The sequence below is a fragment of the Camelus dromedarius genome, chromosome 22 (genome assembly GCF_036321535.1).
Source record: "Camelus dromedarius isolate mCamDro1 chromosome 22, mCamDro1.pat, whole genome shotgun sequence".
In the NCBI taxonomy this organism is placed as follows: domain Eukaryota; kingdom Metazoa; phylum Chordata; class Mammalia; order Artiodactyla; family Camelidae; genus Camelus; species Camelus dromedarius.
The window spans coordinates 702,982-717,384 of record NC_087457.1 but is presented as its reverse complement, the minus strand read 5'-3'; the positions used below and the strand labels follow the sequence as shown (position 1 = coordinate 717,384).

Here is a 14,403-nt window from a genome sequence, read left to right as displayed (position 1 = left end):
CTGGGAGACATCACACTCTCCCAACCTGAAAACAGGTGAACAGCTCACAGGTTTCCTGGAGAGGATGGTCACATGGCCTTGATCTGGCCAATCAGCATTTTCCATCCTCCCTGGCCACTGTGATTGGCTCAGGGCTGGGCACCAGCCCAATCAGGCTCCACAGAGGTCAGCCCTAGTTACTGGAATCCTGGGAGCAGAGAAGTTCTATTTCAGTTGGGAGTTGAGGGGTGCTGATGTCAGCCTGTGGCAGTTGGTGACTATCTTGCTCTCATAAAGGCAGAGCCATGTGAAGATGACACCAGTGGCAGAGCCCAGAGGTGGGGAAGGATGACTTCTGCTGATGTCACTGAGCACCAGGTACAGCCCTGCCTGAAGCTATCTCCCTGTGGATGTCTCAGTTAGGTAAGTCATTCTCTCCTGCCCTGTTTGCTTCTTTAAGCCACTTTGGTTTTCTGTCACTGGTTTTAAGAAAAAGATTGAATATTCCTTCAAGCTGGCTAAATGGAGACCCTGGAACTGCAACAGTGTGGTGACAGGCAACAATGTGGCTAGTAGACTCCAGAGGCCTCTGTTCAAACAGGGGATTGTAAATGACAAGGGAGAGTACACATGGCCTCAGTGAACAGATTTGCTAGTGGTAGCTCGCAGTTCCTGGATATTAGAGTGCATGCACTCAGCCAAGTCTCAGCTCTGCTCTCACACCTGCGAACTCATACATCTCCTCTCCCACCTGCCCGGCCTAGGGGGGCTGGACACCCCCGGGCACCTGAAACAGCCCAGGGCTTTGTGTTTTAATTTACACAGGCTGCCCCCACTTCTGAGGGTGAGGGTGACTGGGTTCCAGTTTACAGAGAAAACAGACTAGACGGTCTCACTGGTGAGCTGTGGGGGTGGGACCCCAATCTACCATCTGACCTATGACTTCAGAGTGGACAGCCTCCCCACCCTCAGCCAGGATGCTTGCTAAGCCTAGGGGCTCAGGAGTCCTGCTCCCTCCAGCACCCCTCCTGGAGGTGAGAGTGGGGGGTGGCTCTTCCCTATACAACATTCACCACTGCAGGGGCACACGTGTGACCTCACAGTCTGTCATCCCTTCCTTATGACCTGGACCTCCTTGGGAGGGCATGAGAGGTGCCTTGATGTGTGAGAAATGCAGTTCATGGGTGCATACGTGGGCAGGTGCACCATGACTGGGAGGACAGCACCCCAATTTAAGCCCCCTCCATGCTCAGATGATTACATCCTGGAATTGAGGGGTTCCCAGGTGTCAGGTGGCCAATTCTGGCCTTAGGGGCAAATTCTTATCACCCAGGGGGCTAATTTTTAAATTAAATTACACATTTACAATTCAATAGTCAAGCCCCTTTCTCAGCAGCCTTGTAGCCTCTCAGCTTTTACCCCTCGCTGTGACCATGTTCTTAGCTTCAAATTGAGTGCCATTATGGACATGAATATGTTCCTGTCATGTGTCACCTTCAGAGTAAGGGGCCACCCAAAACTCCCCTCCCTTCCCCTTGTCAATACCTCCACACAGGGAGTAGGACCCTTTCGATGCAGTTGTGCAAATGTGTGAGCTAAGGGTTTAGAATGACCAGGCTAGGAGTGGTCTGCCCCACATGGCATGGCAGGTGGGCTGGCAGGGGGTGATGGTTCACTTGTAAAACTCAGCTGGTGTCAGGCAGCGACAACAGACTGGCAGCCAAGGGCTCAGCTGGTGCAGAGTAAGCGGATTAAATGTGTTCACCCAGACACCTCGGGGATGGCAGCCCTAGAGTAAGACTACAAGTGAGGAAGGTGGAGGGTCCCCAGTGCCTGGACCTCCACCTTCTAAAAATCAGGACTGAGATGTGGCTTTGAAATCAGAACACTGGGGTTCAAAGCTTCCCCCACCACTTGGTCAATAATTCAAAGCAAATGAGCCTCAGTTTTCTCATGTGTAAAATCGGAACATTGAAGCCTCTCCCTCTGAGGGTGTGGAGGGAAGTAAATGCGGTGACAGCAGAGCACAGGAGCTGTCTGGGCTGAGCCTGCACACAGGCAGGCCGTTGTTGCTGCCATGACCACCGTCTTCCAGGGCAGGGTCTGCACACTCTCCCTGTGAAGGTCCAGACAGTAAACATTCTAGGCTTTGAGGGACCTACAGTCCCTGTCACAACTACCACCCTCTGCTGTTGGAGGGCAAAGGCAGCTCCTGCAGTAGGTAATCCAGGCTCGCACCCCCACTTCCTGGGATAAGTATTCCTGAGATACAATTGTCACATAACTTTGTTGGCTTTAGGTGTGCAGCATAATGACTTGTTACATGTGCATATTGTGAAATGATCACTGCATTAAGTTTACTTGACGTCTGTCATCACCCATAGTCACACACTATTTTCCTTGTGATCAGAAATTTTAAGAGGTACTCTCTTAACAACTATCAAATGCACAGCGCAGTATTGTTAACTACAGTCACCTTGCAGTACATTATGTCCCCAGGACTTGTTTATCTTCTAACTGGAAGTTTGTACATTTTGATTATCTTCCCGAATTTCAATCACCCCCTGACTCACCTCTGGCAACCACCAACCTGATCTCTGTTTCTATGGGTTTCGGTTTATTTTGTAGATTCCACATATAAATGAGATCATAGGTATTTGTCTTTCTCTGTCTTATTTATTTCACTTAGCATAATACCCTGAAGGTCCATCCAAGTTGTCACAAATGGCAGGATTTCATTTTTTTAATGTCTGAATAAGATTCCATTATATATACATATATATGCGTCACGTTTTCTGTATCCATTCATCTGTTGATGGACACTTAGGTTGTTTACATATCTTGGTTATTGTAAATAATGATACAGTGAACGTGAGGGTGCAGTTGTCTCATTGACATAGTGATTTCATTTCCTTTGGATATATTCCCAGCAGAGGACTTGCTGGATCATACGGAAGTTCTAATTTTAAATTTTGGGGGAGTCTTCTTACTCTTTTCCAGAGTGATGGCACCAATTTACATTCCCACCAACATTGCAGAAGTTTCCCTTTTCTTCACACCACCACCATCACTTGTTATCTCTTGTATTTTGATGACACCCACCCTGACAGGTGGGAGGGGATATCTCATTGTGGTTTTGATTTGCATTTCCCTGATGGTGAGTGATGTTGAGCACCTTTTCATGTACCTGTTAGACATCTGTGTGTCTTCTTTGGAAAAATGTCTATTCAGTTCCTCTGCCCACTTTTTAAATCAGATTGCTTGTTTTTTTGCTGTTGAATTGTAAGAGTTATTTATATGTTTTGGGTGTTAACCCCTTATCAGATATATAGTATGAAAGTACTTTCTCCCCTTCTATCTGTTACCCTAACCTCTGCTTTCTGGATGACAGGGGTCCAGGCACTTGGGAATCTCTGCTTCTCACATGTTTCCAATGGTGGGTGGGTGAGGGCTGTGTTGTGATAAAACTGTGCACAACCGTGGGTCACTACCCCTTCTTTTAGAAGGTGGGCTCTGAAGAGTGCAGTGTGGGCAGGGATGTTTCCCTGAAGTCATCATTTGGATGGTCATGTGCCCTGGAACTCACATCTTCTAGCCCGGATGTGATGGGGGAATTTGCAAAGGGAGGACCTTGCAGCTAAGAGACTGACCAGGTGCTCTTGTGTCTTGTTGGAAGGACCTGGAAACAAAGTTATGTGGAACAGGGACTCCTCCAGGTCACAAGGCTCAGTTCAGACTTCTGGGATGCAGAGACCTGCTCTGAGCCACTGTCACTGAGGAGGGAAGGGCCTCAGGCAGGAGGGAGGGGTTGCTGGATTTCACTTGCCCTGTTTGTCAAGTATCAGCTCTGGTGATGTGTGCCACATGGGCTTAGCTTTGGGCATGTAAGAGGAGAGGTTCCTGGCGAAGGGCTGGATTTTTCCTCTGATTGAGGTCCTACTGTGTGCCAAGCACAGCAGTCCTCTGAGTCAGAGCTGGAAAGCCAGGCACAGAGAGGTCAGGGAGTTTCCAGGTCACACAACATTAGGGGCATCATTAGGGTCTGATGCAGACCTGACGCCCAGCCTACATTCTCTCTCCTTTCCCAGGACCATCATGATCCCACATGTCAGCATCACCCAGAGAGGCCCAGGTATGGGCACTGGGACCTTTCCTGCCTAACATGCCAGGAGCCTTAAGAGGGAGGACAAGACACTTCCTGAGTCCATGATGCCCAGAGGCTGCTCTCAGCGAGAGGCCCAGCACACACTCTTGGATGAATCCTAGCTCTGTCCTGAGTCACTCTGTCCTCCCTGCCTCAGTCCTTCTGCCCACATGGGGCTGGAAACAGCAGCCACTTCACAAAGGTCTAAGGAAACTCCAGGATCCTGGAAGCAGCGCCCTCACACAGGGAGCACGGTGGGGTCAGCCTCCATTGTCTCCTTAACTTTTCCTCACCTCTTTGCTGGATGAGGAGTCCTAGCGGGGCCCTGGCTTGTCCCAATTCTCACCCCAGATCAGGGTCCAGCAGGGGGTGGTGTCCAGGCTGGACTCTGTCCTCTGCCCCTTCTGGGCACCCTCATTCCCTACACCTTGGCTGCCTGGACACTGTCTTCCAGGGGCCACTCTGTGCCTCCCACACCTACCTAGCATCCACCCACCCTGGGTTACTCCATCGCCCTCTGGCCCTTGGACACACACCTACTCCGTGTTGAGTGGAAATGAGGTGACGGACATGCTGGGCCTCCTGGACAGTCTGGGGGAGCCCGATATCCCCATCCTGCCCACCGCCCCAAGAGCCCAAGTTGGGGAGAGGGTGTGCCTCCATTCATACTCTGATTTGCTCAGATTCTCAGCACCTACCTTGCTGGGTGGATATGGGGGCAGAGGGATGATGTAAAAGCAGGAGACCTGGACAGCAGAGCATGAGAAGGGGGCTAGCCCAGGCTGGTCTCATAACCCCCTTAGCCTTGGCTTTCTCATCTTTAAAGTGGGACAGACTATTGTGAGGTGAGCAGGATCCTTACCCATAGCCAGGCACTGTCCTACACGCATAAGAGAAGATCACTGACTCCTCATGAAAATCTGTGGGGCAGGGACAGGCGTTATCAACCATTTCTGCAGAAGAAGTAACTGAGGCACAGAGAGAACAGGGGAGGTGACCACCCCAGATTACAGAGCCCAGGCCATCTGGTTCCAGTGTCCAGGCTCATGGTCAGTGCCCACTCTGGGTTTCCTTCCTCCCTTCACCCTCCACTGGGACCCATGGCTGCAGCCTCATCTCAGTGTGATTGTTCAAGGGGAGCAGGATGGGGGCACTGAGGGCCCGTTTCTCTGAGCACTGCTTTCCCAGAAGGCTCAAGGGGTTGACTGTATTCACTATTGGACACCCAGGCCTGGGCCCAGGCAAGCCACACAGCAAGGCCTGAATCAATGATTGTTGAGTGAATACCTGGACCTCTGCATGTACCTGCATGTTGCTCCCATTTCCTCATCTCCACAGCTGGCTACCCGGCCAACACCTTATGTCATCAGGCCTCTGCCAGGGACAGTCAAGGGGACCAGAGCTGCTCATCTGGGGACAGGGAGCCTCAGGGGCCCTGTGTCTGTCCCAAGCATCTCCTGGGCCAATTCACAGGGAAGCCCAGCCAGCTTCCAGGAACAGCAATCAGGTCCCAATCCCAGGGGTGTAGAGTAGGTCTTGAGGGGTGTTTCCTGAGACTGACTTTGTGTATGAAGGGGTCCTGGGGGTCAGGCTGCTTTCAACCTCCATTCCAGGCCCATACCCCTGCTGGCAGCATGGAGCTAGTCATAAAGGACACAGGCTGTGGGGCCAAGGCTATAGCAGGGCTCTGCTCCCTCTCTGTGGCTCAGTGTCCTCATCTGTAACAGAGAACTAGTAACAGGGCCAAGGGAGGGCTCAATGAGACCCTCCTCTGTAGCTTTGGTTGGACACTGCCCTCTCTCTGCTCAGTGCCCTTCTCTGTAATAGAGAACTAATAACATTTTTCTTAGCCCCTTTTGGCCCCATTTTTCTGAGTCTCTTTCCACATTGGGCCCAGGGCTTTCACAGAGATCACAGACTTGGGGGGTAATCAGAGTGTGGTCTCAGCCCTAGTGGTCCCAACTGAGGCCAGAGGAACTTCAGGAGGGGTGGGAATCCAGAAGTGCTTCATGGAGGAGGTGAGATCTGAGCTGTGTCCCCAAGGATGAGCTGTCATCCAGCTGAGGCCTGGCACTGAGCAGGACCCATGTACATGGTGAATGAGGGTGTGAATGAATGAATGGGCACCCCTCTAACAGAGAGTGAGGGGGAAGTCCCCCAGGCCAAAGCAGGAAACACAGGGCACCCTGGGGGAGCAGAGGGCGGGTCTGCAGTGTGATGCCTGCCTCACCCTTTATGGGTGTCTTGCCCCCACTTTAGCCTGTGTTCTGGTGGATTGGGAGCCCTTGCCTCTCCTCTGCTCCAGGATCCTGCTCTTCATTCCCAGCAACACCCACCTGTGTCACCTCAGTGTCCCCAAGTGGACCTGGACCTGTCTTGTGGGAGATTGTGAAGAGGGATTTGGTGTGCAGCCCAAGACTGAAGTGGGAGGGAGAGGATAATAGGGACCTCCAGAGGGGATCATGGGCTGGGGGAAATCGGAGGGGTGGGGAAGGCAGAGACTCAGGGCTGAAGGATCCTGCTAGTGGTGGCTCCTTCACAAGGGGCTTCACAGGGAGGAAGCATTCATGGGGTAAAGGCAGAGCTCAGTTTGGGGCTCGCTGACATGGAACAGCTCATCACAGAGACGTCCAGAAGAGCTGGATATAGGGAACAAAGGTGCCACTGATATCAGTGTCAGAGCCTGAGACCCAGATGAGGTGGGGTGGTGGTGCAGGGGAAGGGGCTTGAGGATGTCAAGATGTTCATTCATTGGGGTCCTCAGGGTGGGGACCTTCATGTTCATTTCACAGCTACCTGGTGCCTGACAGAGCTAGGCTTAGGGAGGTCACTGAGTAGACACGTGCTGACAACCTAGATTCTCCTGTTTTCACATAAAGTCCCTGGTGTGAAGCCAGGTGGCACTCTTTAGAGTCATACACCCTCACCCCTGGGCTCTCTGTGTGCCTAGAGCCCAGTGGCACCTTACCTCCCACTCCCCACTGCAGGACCCTTTGCACACCTGCATTTCCACAAGCTATAAAACATCTTCTCTTGCTGTGTGTTTACCCTATGAAAACTCATTGCCCCAGGAAGAGAGGCCTCACATCCTGCCCTTATTAAAGTGGTAAAGCCTGTTGTTCAGAGAAGCCCCTGACAGATTTCACAACCAACCAGGTACCTGTGCATGAATTGATCATGCAGCCCCCTCCTCCTTGTGTGAATAGCACCCCCCCAATAACAGACCCCACACACTCAACCTTGGCGCTCGTGTAGGCACCTCTTGCCTGTGTGGCCTGATGATGCCTATAGCAGTGTCCCTATTAAACTTTCCTAGACCCTTCTCAGACGCTGGTAATTCTTTACCAACCCAAGTAACTAGCCCGCCATTGTGCCCACAACACCTGAAACAGAATTGGCTAAATTATGCAGATTGATGATGCAGTTTAATTTGCTTTAAAGGTGAAATCAAGGTTTACAAATAAAAGCAACATACGTACTCAAGGCAGGACTAAGAACTCGCATGGATAACTAAGACCCTCCACGCGCATCCCACTGTGGCCTCAGGGCCTTTGCGCTGGCTGCTCTTTCAGCCAGGATCTCTCTCCGCCTGCTTCTTGAACACCTTCAGGAATCTGCTCAAATGTCCTCCCTGACCTTATTTTTCTCCATGGAACATATCGCCTCCGGACATTGTGTATATTATACTTAATTTTCTCTGTGTCCCCCACCAGGCTGTCTGCTGCATGAGAATGGAGACCTGCCTGCTTCACTCCCTGCTGTGCCCGGTATATGGAACCCGCCCAACACACAGTAGGACCTCAGCGAATGTGTGACGTGTGTGTGATCACTGTAGGCCACAGACAAAGGTCTTCCCAGCAGTGATGGTAAGAGTCATTCATTCTCTACTTACTGAGCCCTACTGTGCACTGGATACTGACCTGGGTGGGAGGCATGCAGTGGATGAGACACAGTGAGCACACACAGCATGTTAGGAGGGACACGTGCTCTGGAGAGCACACAGGGCTGGGGGAGTGCAGGAGTGGAGGAGAAGAGGGTCAGGTGGAGACAGTGGTGGCAGAAGAGACAGAGAGGTGGGGCCCAGGTCGTGCAGGGCTTGATGGCTCCTGTGAGGGCTTTTCCTCAGGGCAGCAGAACCATGGCTGGGCGTGGAGCAGGGGCCCGGTTCCTGAATGCTATGCAGGAGATGGAGCAGGTGTCTGCTTTGGAGATGTGCGTGGAAGAGGCTGTCCCTGTAGACTGTGCAGGCAAGGAAGGCTCCTCTGAGGGGGTGACATCTGAGCTGTGCCCTTGTATGGACCATGTTTCCACCTTCTGTAGACTGGATGCTTTCGTCTGCCCTGCAGGCCTATGCAGGACACACACTGTTCTCAGTCACCTGGGCTTGGCCTCCTGCCTCCATTATGGGCCTTCCCACCCCAGAAGGAGTCCTTCTAGATCTAACACACTACCCCCTCCACTGGACTTGGACTCACACTGAGCCACTGTCCACCTGCCCAACTCACCCAGAGTCAAGTCCAGACACTTGGGGGAGCCCCTCCACCCCAGAGCCCATGAACTTACTCAAATGGCCAGTCCTCAGCCTGCTCACATGCCTCACCCTCCCCTCCTGCAGAAACCCTGTGACAGATCCTGTCCACAGCACCCTGCTCCTCCGATCCTTACCCCAGGCTTTCCCATGGGGTGTGACCCCGCATGGGGTGCAGTCCCCTCCTCCAGTCTGGTGAGTAGAAACTACCTTTTCTTTTTTCTTTTGTTAATATATTTATTTTTTAATTTTTATTTTATTGAGTTATAGTCAGTTTGCATTGTTGTGTCAATTTCCAGCATAGAGCATAATTTTGTCAATTGTGTTTACTCTTTCAAGAAACCATCTCTTGGCTTGATTTTTTCAAATGTTTCTAATATCTCTATTTTATTTATTTCCTCCCTGATCTTTATTATTTCCTTCCTTCTGCTTACTTTTGTTATTTTTTGCTCTTCTTTTTCTAATTCTTTTAGGTGGTAAGTTTGATTGTTTATTGCAGTTTTTCCTCTTTTTTGAGGTAGACCTGATTCGCTATAAACTTCCCTCTAAGCACTGCCTTTTCTGGATCCCACAGGTTCTGTGTGGTTGTGTTTTCATCATCATTTGTCTCACTGTGTTTTTTTATTTCTTCTTTGATTTCATTATCCACCCATTTTTTTTTAAATAGTATGCTGTTTAATCTCCATGCTGTCATTTATTTCTCCTTTATTTTTCTGTAGTTAATTTCTAGTTTTATGGTATTGGGTTCAGAAAAAGTTGCTTCAAATATTTTCTATCTTCTTCAAATTGTTAATGCTTCTTTTGTGCCAAAGTATATGATCTATCCTAGAAAATGTGGTACGTGCGCTTGGGAAGAATGTATATTCTATTTTAGGGAAATATAATGTTCTCAAAATATTAACCAAGACAAATTGTTCTATTTTATCATTTAATTTCTATGTTGTCTTATTAATTTTATGTAAGGAAGATCTGTCCAGTGATGTTAATGGATAGTTAAAGTCTTCTACCATGACTGTATTCCGATCAAATATTCCCTTTTTATCTGTTATGTATTTAGGTGCTCCTATGTTGGGTTCATATATGTTAATGAGTGTAACATCTTCATCTATGACTCCTTTAATCATTATAAAATGTCCTTCTTAATCTTTCTTTATAATCTTTGTTTTAAAGTCTATTTTATTTGAAATCACTGTTGATATTCCTGCTTTCTTGTCATTTCCATTTTTGTGGAATATCTTTTTCAATCCTCTCACTTTCAATCTATGTGTGTCCTTCTCCCTAACGTGGGTCTCTTGTATACAGTGTATTGTAGATACTTGCTTTATTATCCACTCTGCACTCTATATCCTTTGATTAAAGCATTTAGTCCATTGACATTTATAATAATTATTGATAGATATGTGTTTATTATATTTTGAACTTTGTTTTGCAGTTGATTTTGTATTTCCTCTTTGTTCCTTTCATTTTCTTTTTGTGGTTTGGTAATTTTCCTTTTTATTATCTTGGTGTCTTCTTAGTTTTGTGACTCTATTGTAACTTTTTGGCTTGTGGTTACCCTACTTTGTACATATATTAACCCATTACTATATCTGTTTGTTTTAAACAGATAGTAATATAAGCTCAAACTCATCCTACCAAGAACAAAAGAGAGAGAGAGAGAGAGAGAGAGAAACCTGTAGATTTTCTTGTTCGCCTCCCCCACCCTTAATGATTTAGATGTCCTCTTTTATGATTTCATGTTTATTCTGTTGTAATTCATTGTAGCAATCACCTTTCCAATCATGGTTTTCTCCTTTTTGTTGCATCCTGCTTCTTTTCTGTTTAGAGTAAGTCTTTCAATATTTCCTTTAGCATAGGTTTAGTGTTGCTAAATTCTTTTAGTTTTTGCTTGTCTGTGAAGTTCTTTATCTCTCCTTCTATTCTAAAGGATAGCCTTGCTGGATAAAGTATCGTAGGCTGCATCATTTTTTCATTCAGGACTTTGAATATTCCTTGCCCCTCCCTTCTGGCCTGTACTGTTTGTGTAGAGAAATCAGCTGAAAATCTTATGGGGGTTCCCTTGTATCTCATTCTTTGTTTTTCTCTTTCTGCCTTTAGAATCATTTCCTATTCTCAAACCTGGTCATCCTAATTGTAATATGTCTTGGTGTGGGTCTGTTTGGGACCTCCTTGTTTGGGACGCTCTGTGCTTCCTGTACTTGGATATCTGATTCCTTCTTTAGGTTTGGGAAGTTTTCAGTCATGATTTCTTCAAATACCTTTTCAATCCCCTTTGTTCTTTCTTCTCCTTCTGGGACCCCCATTATGAGTAGGTTGGCATGCTTTATGTTATTCCATAGGTCCCTTATATTGCTTTCATTGGTTTTTATTTGTTTTCTCTCAGCTGTTCTGTTGTCCTGTCTTCTAAGTCACATATTCATTCCTCTCAATTATCTAGCCTACATTTTACAGCCTTTAGCTCAACTCTCATCTCAGCAAATGAGTTTTCCAATTTTCACTGGCTCCTCTTTAGAGTTTCAATTTCATTTTTTGACATATTCTCTGTCTCTATAGACAATCTCTTTTAGTTTCTTCAGTACTTTGATCACTCCTTTCTTGAAATCATCTAGTAGACTATCAATGTCTATTTCATTGATTGTTCTTTCAGGGGATTTATCTTGTTCTTTTAATTGAGAGAGGTGGCTCTGCTTCTTCATCTTGCTTATATCTCTCTGGCACTATGGCTTATGGAGTATCAGTTATCTACTGTCGTCCTTTAGGAGTTTATTTATTTATATAAAGTGGATGCAGAAATAAAACTAAGCACAAAGAAATTAGTTTTAAAAGCAGTATAATCAATAACAGAAGAACATATTGAAACAAGATAACAATTGAGTTGGGATGAATTTTTAAAACATTAAAGGAAGAAAAATATTTGAGAACAGAGTATCATCATAACAGAAGCACAAAACAAAGATAAAAATGAAATTGGACAAATTGAAAGATAATAATATTAGTATTTTAAAAGAAAAATTTAAAAGTGATTAAAAATAGAAATATAAAAATTATTTAAGAAGTAACATTTAAAAAGTAAAAGAAAATGGAACAGAAAAAGAAGAGAGGATGTTCCCGTGGAGATTGTGTGCCCTTAATAATTTTATCAAGAGGTCTTTCTTAAATAAGTGTGGTTGCCAAGTCTTACTTCTGTGCCTTTTGTCTGTTATCCCTTTGGTTACGGATGTGGCCGTTAACCTGTTAACCAGAGCCTACCCTGACTATTGAATGGGGACTCCTATTTGTTTTGTGGTTGTCACAGCTCCTGCCCCTGCCTTGTTTCATGAACTCAGCTCATTGGTTCCAGAGACCCTCTGGTCACACCCTTGGTCTGTGCTGCTCCCAGTGCCTGTAGGTAGACATGTCACATCTCCTCCCAATGCTGCATCTTGGTGCTGCTCTCCTGCATGGTAGGTGGGCAGGGTGTGCCCCTTCCCAATGCCGTGTCCAGGTGCAGCAGTCCTGCACAGTAGTTGGGTTGGTTGCTCCCCTGTTCAGTGCTACTCCCCACTCCACATCTTTTCCACACTTTGTAGGTGGGCTTGAGGCAAATGGCCACACCAGCCCTAGTCCCTGCTCTTTGCCAGAACTCTGCTCCTTGTTCATTTGTCTTAGAGGTGCGAGTTCATAGACGCACCAGGACAGAACCTTCCTATATGTCTGGGGATGTAAACAAGTCCGAGTCCCACCTATGAGGCTGCAGAACTGCCAGGTACATATTCAGGTTTCAACCCTGCCTCTGCCTGGGTGGGTATGATGGCTGTGGCTGAGCCTCATCACTCTTCTTCTGAGAAATCACCAGTTATGTTGCTGTGGGTCAGCAGAGACAAAGGACAAACCTCCCCTTCCCTCAGGCAAGCCAGCAAAGTTGCTTTGCTTTATTTTTTTTTCTTATTTTATGGGGGGCCCAGGCTGTTCTGATCTGTATACAATCCAAGCAGTTGTCCACAGCACACTGTAGTCCCCCAGGGTTACCTCTGTACAGTCAACCAGAGTCTGCTTGTATCCAGCAGCCTGTCCCTTCCCATCCCTGATTCACTTCTAGGTTTGGGGGTTGTTGACACCCTTTGTGCCCATATAACTTAATTCTGTCAGTCAAGGGCGGTTCTGTACACATCTGAGCCTCAGAGGTTCCCTGTCCATCCTGCTGACCTCTCCGTAGGAAAGGGGGAGACCCAGTCAACCAGCACTATCCCTCCTTTGCTGCTCCCTCTTCAAAGGACCAACCCCAAGCCATTTTGCATTTTCTTCCTTCTTTTTTCCGTTTCTCCTACCAGATTGGTGGCATATTTCGTCTTTTGAAGATGGCAATGTTTTATCAAAGTTCAGCAGATGTTCTGAGTGGATGGGTGTGTCTGTGAATATCAGTCTTGGTGTATTTATTGGAGAGGATAAGATACAAGTATCCTTCTACTCCACTATCTTGGCCTTTCTCCAAGAATATGCACTCTTAATAATTTTGTCATAAGGTTGTTTTTAATTATGGGTGGTTGCCAAGTCTTCCTTCCATGCCTATTGCCTGTTATCCCCTTTGTTGGTGGTGTGGCTGGTGTTCTGGTGGCCTGAGTCTGCCCTGGCTATTGAGCAGGAGCTCCTTTTTTTCCTGTGGTTGTCACACTCCTGCCCATATCCTGCTGTGAAAACTCCACTTGCTGGTTCCAGAGGCCCTCCAGTCGTGCTCCTGGTCTGTGTCCCAGCATCAGTTTGTGGGTGGTCTGCACCCCCACCAGATGCCTGGTCCCAGCACCACACTTGTGCAAGGTAGTTGGCAGGTAGCTCCCCTGCCGCATTAGGTCCATGCTTCATAGGTGGACTCAGAGAAAACAGCTGCACTAGCCCTCATCCCTGCTCTGTTCCAGAACACTGCTTCTTGTCCATTTGTCTTAGAAAAGCCAATTCAGAGAGGCATCAGTGTGTAATGGTCCCCTCTGCTTGGGACTGTAAACAAATCTCAGTCCCACCTATGAGGTTGTGGAGCCCCTAGGTAGGGATTCGGCTTTTGACCCCTCCTTCACCTGGGAACCATGAACCAGAAAATATGGTGGCTATGGCTGAGCCTTGACTCTCTTCTCCCAAGAAGTCTCAAATAATGGCACTGTGGGTCTGTGGAAACAAAGGCTACGGATCCCCTTCCCCCCAGGGCACACCAGCAGTGTTGCTTTGCCTTTTTTTTTTTTTTTTTTTGGATTTTATGGGGGACCCAGGCTGATCTAATCTGTATACTCTCCCAGCCATGGCACACAGAACATTGCAGTCCCCCAAGGTTTCCTCTGTACAGTCAGCCCGAATCCTCTGCTCGACTCAGACAGCCTGTCCCATCCCACCTCTGCTGGTACACGTCTAGGGCTGGGGATCATTGGGACTCTTTGTGCCCAATTAACTTAGTTCTGTCAGTCAAAGGCTATTCTGTACAGATCGGAGCCGCAGATGTTCCCTCTCCATCTTGCTGAACTCGCCATTGGAGTTGGGTAGGCCCAGTGTATTACTGCTATTACTCCTTTGCAGCTCCCTCCTCATTGGAATGGTCCTGAACTATTTTCCTTTTTCTTCTTTTCTCCTACCAGATTTGTGGAAAATTTTATCTTTTGAAGAAGGCAATATTCTGTCAAAGTTCAGCAGGTCTTCTGGGTGGTGGGTGTGTCTGTGGATGTCACTCTTGGTGAATTTGTGGGAGAGGGTGAGCTCTGAGCATCTTTTTTACTCCACCATCTTTCCTCCT

The 14,403-nt window shown here is 47.5% G+C and overlaps 1 long non-coding RNA gene across 2 annotated transcripts in view; it reads left to right on the top strand.

Moving 5' to 3' along the window:
* The first annotated feature begins 228 nt into the window (after nucleotides 1-228).
* Nucleotides 229-14,403, top strand: part of LOC135318862 (uncharacterized) — a 389,897-nt gene continuing 375,722 nt past the window's right edge. The window contains exons 1-3 of one of the 2 annotated variants that reach the window (XR_010377250.1): nucleotides 229-402; nucleotides 7,837-7,989; nucleotides 8,739-8,846. This is a non-coding gene — a long non-coding RNA (uncharacterized LOC135318862). Of the gene's footprint in view, nucleotides 403-7,836; nucleotides 7,990-8,738; nucleotides 9,293-14,403 lie in introns of those variants that run through there. The other variant, XR_010377249.1, reaches the window with a different exon arrangement.